Source organism: Trichechus manatus, unplaced genomic scaffold (assembly GCF_000243295.1).
Source record: "Trichechus manatus latirostris isolate Lorelei unplaced genomic scaffold, TriManLat1.0 scaffold00157, whole genome shotgun sequence".
Taxonomy (NCBI): Eukaryota; Metazoa; Chordata; class Mammalia; order Sirenia; family Trichechidae; genus Trichechus; species Trichechus manatus.
Genome location: NW_004444093.1, coordinates 5,758,199 through 5,768,850, shown reverse-complemented (window position 1 = coordinate 5,768,850; position 10,652 = coordinate 5,758,199).

The window sequence follows — 10,652 nt, the reverse complement described above, 5'->3', positions numbered from 1 at the left end:
CTGCTTTTTGCTTCAACTCTTGGATAATTCTTAGTATTAGAGATTTGAATTCCCTATCAGGTAGTTCTAGTGCCTTTTCTTCTACTGGGAAGTCATCTGGTGTTTTATTTTGGAAGCCTACTGGAACCATCCTGTCCTGTTTTGTAAATGTTTTGATATTGTCTGCTGTCTTTGGGGCATTCAGTAGTTATTTTCCTCGTTTATTTCATCCCTTTTTTTTTTTTTAAAATTTGGCTATGTCTGAGCAGGCAGGCTGTGTGTTCTTTGTTGTTTGCTTATCTGTGGGCACGATACTTTCACCTCCTTCTCCACTTGGCAGGGTCAGTTGCTCAGATATGGTACAGCAGGGCAGGTCTAGCTGAGGAGGAGTTGCTGGGATGGGTTGTTTTGGCACTTACTATGGCCACTAGGGTGGGCTGGTAATCGGTGTAGGGCAGGTTCTGGTAGGCCATGTCTGTGCTGCTTGGTGGTGTGATGTTAAGTGCACAGTGCAGGTAGGCAGGATAAAGGGGAGAGATTGTGATGTGTGGAGCTAAGACGGGTATGGGAGAGAGGAGAGAGGAACAGGAGCCAAAAACATACAAACAAACAAAAAAGGGTGCTAGGGGAGTTTGTCATTGGAGTGGAGAGATGAGAGACTATGAAATGGAGAAAAACAAAAAGGGGAAGAAGAAGAAAAGAAAGAAAAGAAAAGAATGAATAAAAATTAGAAAGAAAAAAGAAAAGCAAAGCTCCCAGGGATCCCACTGGTGCAGCTACGAGGTCTGGGGAAGTTGTTCCCATGTGTTGAAGTACAGCCTGGCTAGAAGGCTTAGAGGTGTCACTCAGCACCGGGTATTCAGGGGACAGGAAGAAAAGGAAGGTATAGAGAGATGAGAAACTTAGTAATGCAGAAAGACAAAAAGGGGAAAAGAGGGAAAACAAAACAAATTAAAAAAAAGAAGAACAAGAAAACCCCCCGAAAAAACAGAAAAAAAAACCCACAAAAAAAGAAATTTTCTCAGGGATCCCTCTGTGCATCTGTGCAAGCTGAGGGGGTAGGTCCCAAGCAGTGCAGTACTGCCCGGCTAGAACGGGCTCCCAGTTCGAGAAAAGAAGAAGAAAACAAACAATTCAAAACAAACAAACAAAAAAAGCCCTGGGATCCCACCAGCGTGGCAGCACAGACTGGGAAGCAGTTTCACATCTGAGCGGAGTTTCACAGCCTTTCAGGAAGAAGCAAAGATGGCACATGGAGCCAGGTATTTGAGTGAAAGGAGGGGTAGGTGGTGAGAAGTAAGGACGAAATCAAAAGAAGTGGAAAAAAGCAACACCAGCAGCCAACAAATGGCACTCAGGAAGTCGGCCAGTGCAGGTGGGTGGAATCCAAGCAGCCGGTGCTTCCCAACCAAGAGACTGTGACTGAGGGAAGCAGAGGAGGCCAAGTTGGGGTGAAGAAGGGTGGGGGGGGTGGGAAAACATATATTGCTGGTTACCAGTTATTCTGTCTTCTTCTGGAAGCTCTGTGAAGCTGCTTTCTGGTACCTCCTGTTCGCTGGTCTCTGATAGGAGTCCAAGATGGTGGATCCGTGCTGCGTTAGCTGATAGGGGGCCTCTGCATGTATGTTTCCTCACTCTCTGTTCTCTGTCAGTTTCTTATTCCATTTGGTGCTTGGCTGAGTTCTTTATCTCTTCATCTGATCCTTAGGGTTTCAGGATTGCTGTTTTCTCTGTTTGGCTTAGTTTTCCGGATCTTTGCTGTGGAGGGACGGCATGGTGCTTCTGCCTAGAGCGCCATGTTGCCTGCCTTCTTGCAATGGATTTTTTGTTTAAACATTTAACAAACTCATATCTGTCCCTGGAAACCCCAGTGGTGTAGTGGTTAAGAGTTTGGCTGCTAACCACAAAGTCAGCAGTTCGAATCCACCAGGTGCTCCTTGGGAACCCTATGGGGCCATTCTCTACTCTGTCCTATAGGGTCGCTATGAGTCGGAATAGACTCAACAGCAACAGGTTTGTTTTTTTTTTTGGTTTATCTATCCTTGGTAGTGTGCTGACAGTCTTCTAAATGCTCTGCAAATAGCAGCTCATTCTAACCATCCCGATGAGGTAGGCGACACCTCCACTTAAACAGGTTAGTAGTTTGTGATGAAGGAGCCCCAGGGTTTGTAGACAAGTTGGAGGAGATGTGTATGAGAGGACAAGGAAGCAAAGAAACATCAAGAGAGGCCACGGAGGGCAATGCTGGGGGGAGGCAAGAGCTGACTGTGGACATTCGAAATGTGGGTCCCATTTTGTACACCCTAGTATGGGGGTTTCTACTCTGTCCTTCAGGGTCGCTATGAGTCCAAATCGACTCGACAGCAACGGGTTAGTGTGGGAATAAAATCCCTGGGTGGTGCAGTTAACGTGCTCATCTGGTTGGAGTTCCCCCTGAGGCCTCAGAAGAAAGAGCTGGCAATCTACTTCTGAAAAACAAGCCATTGAAAACCCAGTGGAGCACAGTTCTACCCCGACATACACAGGGTCGCCATGAATTGGTGTTCAGTCCATGGCAACTGGTATTGAATTGGAAGTTGGATGTGTAGGGGGAAGTTCATACTCGAGATGGGATATGGGTGTTGGATAGTAGAGATGGCTCAGCCCTGCAATACTGGATGAGCTCCTGAGAGGGGCAAGTCCAAGGAGTGAGCCCCGGGAGGACCAGCCCTCAGTGGGGGTGGGGGGTAGGGGGGCAGGAGGAGGCTGACTGGGGGTAGCAGCATGGAGGGCCTTGTCTCCCTGGGATGTTGTGACTAATGAAGCAATGTGTGGAAATATTCGTTCCCTCACTCTCCTCTCTTCAGCACAGGGGGAGGGGCCTTCACCCAGGAGATGGAGACCTCCCCCTGCCTCTCTCCAAGTGAGCCTGGTTCCAGAAGTTTCCCTGGTATGGCCCTCCCCTGGTAGGACAAGCTGTAGACAGGGTCATGCTCGAGGGGACTGCCCCAGGGACTGTGGCCCCAGTTGGAGCATCAGAACAGTGGCCAGGGGCCTGTCTTTGAACAACCCTGCCTGAGAACCGACTTCTGCCTGGAAGCCCCCCATGAGCACCTGCAGCGGGGTCACTGGGCTAGAGGGTGGAGGAGGGCAGGCCCAGTGGACAGAGGCAGTACCCCTGCAGATGCAGTGAGGACCTTGCTGTTTGGATTGTTGTTGCTGATGTGAGCTGCCACTGAGTCATGGTGACCCCATGCACAACAGAACGAAACTCTGCCAGGTCCTGCACCATCCCCATGATCATATGTGGAGCAAACCACTGTGCTCCATAAGGCTTTCATTGGCTGATTTTTGGAAGTATGTTGCCAGGCCTTTCTTCCTAGTCTGTCATAGTCTGGAAGCTCTGCTGAGACCTGTTCAGCATCATAGCAACACACAAGCCTTTACTCACAGACAGGTGGTGGCTGAGCATGAGGTGCATTGGCCAGGAATTGAGCCCGGGTCTCCTGCATGGAAGGCAAAGATTCTACCGTTGAACCACCACAGCCCCCACATTTGGGGGGTAGCTGTCATCTTATATACAGGTAGTCCCCGCCTTATGACAAGGTTCCATTCTGACAACGCCATCGTAAGTTGGTTCTGAAGTAAGTTGAATACCTCATTTTTTAAAGTTTTTATTATTACTGCCTTTTATTATCAGTATCTTTATAAATCTTAACACTGAACATCTGCGAGTGAACATCTGAGAATAACATCAGCAAATTACGTACTGCAACATTGTATGTAATACATATTACTAATGATAAGATGTAAAAAAAAAACCCAGACGGTCATAAGGGCGGTTCGTCATAACTCGAATATGTCATAAGTCAGGGACTACCTGTATTGCAGTGCTTTTCCCTTCCAATTACAAATATTTATTTTTCTTACTAGAAAAGCAACACATATTGACCATGGAGGAATAAGGGGGGAAAGGGGCAAATACAAAGCTCATACTCCAACGTCTGCACAGGTAACTGAACCTCTAACAATACATACAGGGCTCTGAGGCAAATGCAAGGAGACAGAGTTTCGTTAGCATTTCAGGGGCTGGGGCAGGTGGCATTACTGCTGAAGGGGTGCTCACTTCCTTGTTGGGTGATGGAAAGTTTTGGAAATAATGGTTATGATTGCATAACATAGTGAATGTACGGAATGTCACTAAGCCGTACACGTAAAAATGGTTAAAATGGCAAATTTTTGGTTATATATATTTTAAGGCAATACAAATTTAATAATTAAAAAAAAATCTGGAGCAAATACGGCAAAATGTTAAGATTGGATAAAGCTGGGTGACATATAACATGTTAAAAACAATAGGAGCAGCTTAGAGGGCAGTGGGAGCCCTGGTGGTGCAGTGGTTAAGAGCTCGGGTGCTAACCAAAAGGTTGGCAGTTCGAATCCACCAGCTGCTCCTTGGAAACCCTATGGGGCAGCTCTACTCTGTCCTACAGGGTCGCTATGAGTCAGAATCAGCAACGGGTTTAGTTTTGGTTTAGGGGGCAGTGAGTTTTTGTTAATGGGGGAGGAACAACTCAGAAAAGGAGGGTGAGAATGGTTGCACAACTCAAAGAGTGTAATCAATGCCACCAAACTGTACATGTGGAAACAGTTGAATTGGTGTGTGTTGTGCTGTTTATATTTTCAACAACAACAACAAATTAAAAAAAAAAAAAGATGCCCTGAGGTCACCAAAGAGGCGTAGATTCTATTACAGTCTCCCTTTTATTCAACAAACAGATAATTGTGGCACTCCTAATGCCCTATAGGCATTAGGACTGGACAGGACTGGACACTAAATATGAAGTCACCTCATTCCACCATAGAAACGACAATGGAACCCAAGGGACATACAGAGCAGGACGCCACTCACCTAAGCAGCCCCGCAGCTCTCTGCCCTGTTGACAAGGGTCATCTTCATCCTTGCAGGTCAGAGCCAACCAGACACCTGCCCAGGAACTTTCCTGCTGCAAGTGCCACTCTCTGCCACCTGGGGAACACCTTTAAAAGTGAGACACACACAGGAGCATCCTGCTCGTCCTCACTTTCCTCCAGTGCGGGAAGGCAGCATGCTAGAGCCAGGTCAGGGGACATCCTTGGGGGGTTAGTGGTTGACAGAGGGGCTGTCGGCAGTCCTGGGGCTCTGGAGCTGTGAATTCCTCTGGGTACTTGTCACACCCACCCCCTGTCAGTTTATCATGCTGTGGTGGCTTGCATGTTGCTGTGATGCTGGAAGCTATGCTACCAGTATTTTAAATACCAGCAGGGTCATCCAAGTAGACAGGTTTCAGCGTGACTCCCAGACTAAGACAAACTAGAAATGACTGAAAATCTACTTCTGAAAATCAGCCACTGAAAATCTCATAGATCACAACAGAACATTGTTAAACTCATTTGTGTTGGCAATGTCATCAAAAGGGATCAATCGCTAGAGGAGGACATCATGTTTGGTGAAGCAGAAGGCCAGTGAGGGCGAGGGAGACCCTCAATGAGGTGGACAGGCACAATAGCTGCAATGATGGACTCGAACATGCCGGTGATTGTGAGGATGATGCAGCACCAGGCAACGTTTTGTTCTGTTGTGCCTGAGATCGCCATGAGTCGGAGTTGACTTGATGGCAACTAAGAACAACAACTTGTTACACAGGTGTGTCCTTCCTGTGAAAGATTATTGAACTGTACGCCTATGATTCGTGCTACTTCTGCATGTTATACTTCATCAAAATCTACCAAATAAAAAATCCATGCTGACAAACCTATAAACAAAAACAAAACAAAGCACAGAGCTGCCCTGGCCCATGCCCCTGGCCACATGTGGGGGTGTTAGAGGCACAGACAGAGCCAGCCCCTCACTTGGAAGTGAGCGGACATAGGTGTGCAGTGAAGCAGGGAGAGGAACTTGCTGGTCGTGGGATCCCAGTAGTGTCTTTGTGGGAGCTGGCTTTAAAATGCGTTCAGCTTGTTTATGTGTTCGTGAATTTTCATAATAAGATGTTGGGGAAACATGGCCTACATGTACTAGTCTAGTTTTTTTTTTTTTTTTTTTTTTCAGTTACTATTCAGTAGCTTCCGACTCATGGTACCCCCATGTGCATCAGAGTAGAACTTTACTCCGTAGGGTTTTCGGTGGCTGATTTGTTGGAAGCAGATCACCAGGCCTTTCTTCTGAGGTGCCTCTGGGTGGACTCAGATCGCCAGCCTTTCAGTTAGCAGCTAAGCACATTCACCATTTGACCACCCAGGGACTCCAGGCTAGCTATTGTCAACTACAGTTTCAAAAGTTCTAAAGGGTCAGGAACCGTCTCAGGGCAATATAGGTGTGTTCTGCACCATCCTCTTTTGCTCTGTGTGCCCTTGGGGCTGGGCCTGACCCTGCAGGAGGCCAGTCTGGGTGGGGGTCAGAGGCGGTGCAGAACCCAATCTGGTGGGCAGGAGGCTCCACAGACAGGAGGAAATCAAATCCGGGTTCTGAGGATCGGGCTGAAAATGACAAAATGTATGAGGAGGTTAGGCAGGTACTCCTGTGAGCCACGCCACACCTGGGGGCGCGCAGGCAAGTGGCTAGGGTCCTGGAGGATGTTTCCATGGCTGCAGCCACCCACACCTCACCCCCCACACCTCTCTCCTGGCCTCCTTGGGCCTCCCGGACAAGGTGGAGCAGCTTGAGTTTCATGAAGGAATGAAGCTTTCCCGACAGATATTTTTCCCTCTGCCAGATGGGGGTCCTGGATGTCGGTGTCCTGGCTGCAGGCTGTACCTAGAGAAGGCACATGAGTCTGGGGCCTGGTGTGTGCTGTTTGAGCCCTGTGCAGCTTCCAGGTACACCAGTCGGTGTCGTCCTGTAGAAGAGTAAGCCCAGGGACAAGCCAAGATGTGACCAGTCCTTAACTTCTGGATACTTGTGTCCAACTTTTATAACTCATGTGGGACAGACAACTGGGCATGCACCAGTGCTGCCTCTTCCTGGCCACCTGTTGTCACTGAACCTCAGTTTTCCCCTCTGTAAAATGAGACCACGATGCTCACCAAGACGTGGCGGGCGAGGGGGAGTGGCTTCATGGGACAAGGGGCATCCAGGCTGAAATCGTGGACAGGACAGGTAATCCCCATGGTCTCTTAGACAAGGAACTCCAAGAGGCAGATTTGCAGTCCAGTCTGTGCTGTCCAGAATGGATATCATCATACATTTCTCAGAGCCCCACAAAAAATGTCAAGGGAATAGGTGAAGCACATTTTAATGTTTTGTTGTTGTTGTGAAGTGCCGTGGAGTCAGCCCCTGACTCATGGCAACCCCATGCACAACAGGATCAGACCGTTTTCATTGGCTGATTTTTGGAAGATCACCAGGCCTTTCTTCCTAGTCCATCTTAGTCTGGAAGCCCCTCTGAAGCCTGTTCAACATCACAGCAACATGCAGACCTCTGCTGACAGATGGGTGGTGACTGCACATGAGGTGCATTGGCCAGGAATCAAACACAGGTGTCTTAGTTGTCTAGTGCTGCTATAACAGAAATACCACAAGTGGATAGCTTTAACAAACAGAAACTTATTTTCTTACTGTCTAGGAGGCTAGATGCTATAACAGAAATACCACAAGTGGATAGCTTTAACAAACAGAAATTTATTCTCTCACAGTTTAGGAGGCTAGAAGTCCGAATTCAGGGCACCAGCTCCAGGGGAAGGCTTTCTCTCTCTGTCGGTTCTGGGGGAAGATCCTTGTCATCAATCTTCCCCTTGTCCAGGAGCTTCTCAGCGCAGGACCCAGGTCCAAATGATGCGCTCTTTTCCTGGCACTACTTTCTTGGTGATATGAGGTCCCCCTGTCTCTCTGCTCGCTTCTCTCTTTTATATCTCAAAAGAGATGGACTCAAAACACAACCTAATGTTATAGATTGAGTCCTGCCTCATGAACATAACTGCCTCTAATTCTGCCTCATTAACATCATAGAGGTAGGATTTACAATACATAGGAAAATCACATCAAATGACAAAATGGTGGACCATCACACAATACTGGGAATCGTGGACTAGCCAACTTGACGTACATTTTTGGGGGACACAATTCAATCCATAACAACAGGTCTCCTACATGGAAGGCAGGAAATCTATCACTCAACCGCCAATATCTCATTTTAATATGTTTTATCTAACCCACTCTATTCAATATGTAATCGATATGAAAATTATTGTTGTTAGTTGCTATTGAGTTAATTCCAACTCATGACAACACAGCGTGTTACAGAGTAGAACTGCTCCATAACGTTTTCTTGGATGTAATCTTTGTGGAAGCAGATCACCAAGACAGTCTTCCATGGTGCAGCTGGGTGGGTTTGAAGCCAACCTTCTGGTTGGCAGCCGAGTGCAAAATGATTAATGACATGCATTTTACAGTCGTAGCACATCTCAGCATGGCTGCGTGGTACTCTCACGGCCTCTGGGATTGCCCAGGTGGAGGAACGAAGAGGGAGGAGCTAGTGCCAGACAAGGTGCTGGGGAGCAAGGGCTGGGATGTGGGCTAGCCCCGTACTTGGGGCCTGACCGTGTTAACTAGTTGAGTCCTCATAATCCTGTGAGGGAGAGTCTAGTACTAGATTCATTTTACAAGTGAGGAAACTGAGGCACAATGGCTGAGGCACTGGGGGTAGGGGTAAGTTTCCAGGGTCTCCCTCCTCTCTGGGGGAGGCTCACCTTCTGCAGATGGCTTTCACGTGCATATGAGGTGACTGGAAAGAACTTGGCTTAGGTCAGGCATACATTAGTCATCAAAGGGACATCTTTGATTTTTACAACTTTAAAGAGGTCTTTTGTAGCACATTTGCCCAATGCATATATCATTTGATTTCTTTTTTTATAATTTTTAAATTTTTTCCCATACAAAAATTTATACATGCATTGTTATGTGACTCTAACTGCTCTCCCCATACTGTGACAGCACACTCCTCCTTTCGACCACTGATTCCCCATGTCCATTCAACCAGCTCTTAACCATCTCTGCCCTCCCATCTCACCTCTGGACAGAAGCTGACCATTCAGTCTCCTGTATCCACTTGAGCTAAGAGACACACTCCTCATGAGTATCACTTTATGTCCCACAGTCCAGTTCAATCCCTGTCTGAAGAGTTGGCCTCGGAAATTGTTTAGTTCTGGGCTGATAGAGAATTCAGGGGCCATGCTTTCCGGGGTTCCTCCAGTCTCAGACCATTAAGTCTGGTCTTCTTACTAGAATTTGAGTTCTGCACCCCACCTTTCTCCTGCTCCATCAGGGACTCTCTGTTGTGTTCCCTGTCAGGGCAGTCTTTGGTGGCAGCTGGGCACCATCTAGTTCTGGTCTCAGGCTGATGAAGTCTCTGGTCTATGTGGCCCTTTCTGTCTCTTGGGCTAATACTTTCCTTGTGTCTTTGGTGTTGCTCATTCTCCTTTCCTCCAGGTGGGTTGGGACTAATTGATGCATCTTAGATGGCCGCTTGCAAGCTTTTAAGACCCTGGACACCACTCACCAAAGTAGGATGCAGAACATTTTCTTAATAAACTATGTTATGCCAATTGACCTAGATGTCCCCTGAAAGCATGGTCCCCAGACCCCTACCCCTGCTACTCTGTCCCTCAAAGTGTTTGATTGTATTCAGGAAACTTCTTAGCGTTGGTTTAGTCCAATTGTGCTAACTTCCCCTGTAGTCTGTGCTGTCCTTCACCTGAGATAATTCTTGTCTACTATCTAGTGAATTCTCTTCTCCCTCCCTCCCTACCCTCGTAACCGTCAAAGAATTTTGTCTTCTGTGTTTAAACCTTTTCTTCAGTTCTTACAATAGTGGTTTTATACCATATTTGTCCTTCTGTGACTGACTAAATTCACTCAGCATAATGACCTCCAGCTTCCTCCATGTTATAGGATGTTTCATGGCTTCATCGTTGTTCTTTATTGTTGCATAGTATTCTATTGTGTGGATATACCATAATTTGTTTATCCACTCGTACGTTGATGGGCATCTAGGTTGTTTCCATCTTTTTGTATTGTGAACAGTGCTGCAGTGAACGTGGCTGTGCATATATCTATTAGTGTGACGGCTCTTACTTCTCTAGGATATATTCCAAGGAGCGGGATAGCTGGATCGTATGGTACTTCTATTTCTAGCTTTTTAAGGAAGCGCCAAATCGATTTCCAAAGTGGTCGTAACATTTTACATTCCCACCAGCAGTGTATAAGTATTCCAGTCTCTCCACAATCTCTCCAGCATTTATTATTTCGTGTTTTTTGGATTAATGCTAGCCTTGTTGGGGTGAGATGATATCTTATTTGTAGTTTTGATCTGCATTTCTCTAATGGCTAATGATCATGAGCATGTCCTCATGTGTCTGTTAGCCACCTGAATATCTTCTTTGGCAAAGTGCCTGTTCATATCCTTTGCCCATTTTTTAATTGGATTCTTTGTCTCTTTGTTGTTGGGGTTTTGCAGTATCTTGTAGATTTTAGAGATTAGACGCTGACCAGATTTGTCATAGCCAAAAATTTTTTCACATTCTGTAGGTTGTCTTTTTACTCTTTTGGTGAAGTATTTGATGAGCATAAGTGTTTAATTTTTAGGAGCTCCCATTTATCTAGTCTCTATTCTGGTGCTTGTGCATTGTTACTTATGGTTTTATATTGTGTTTACACC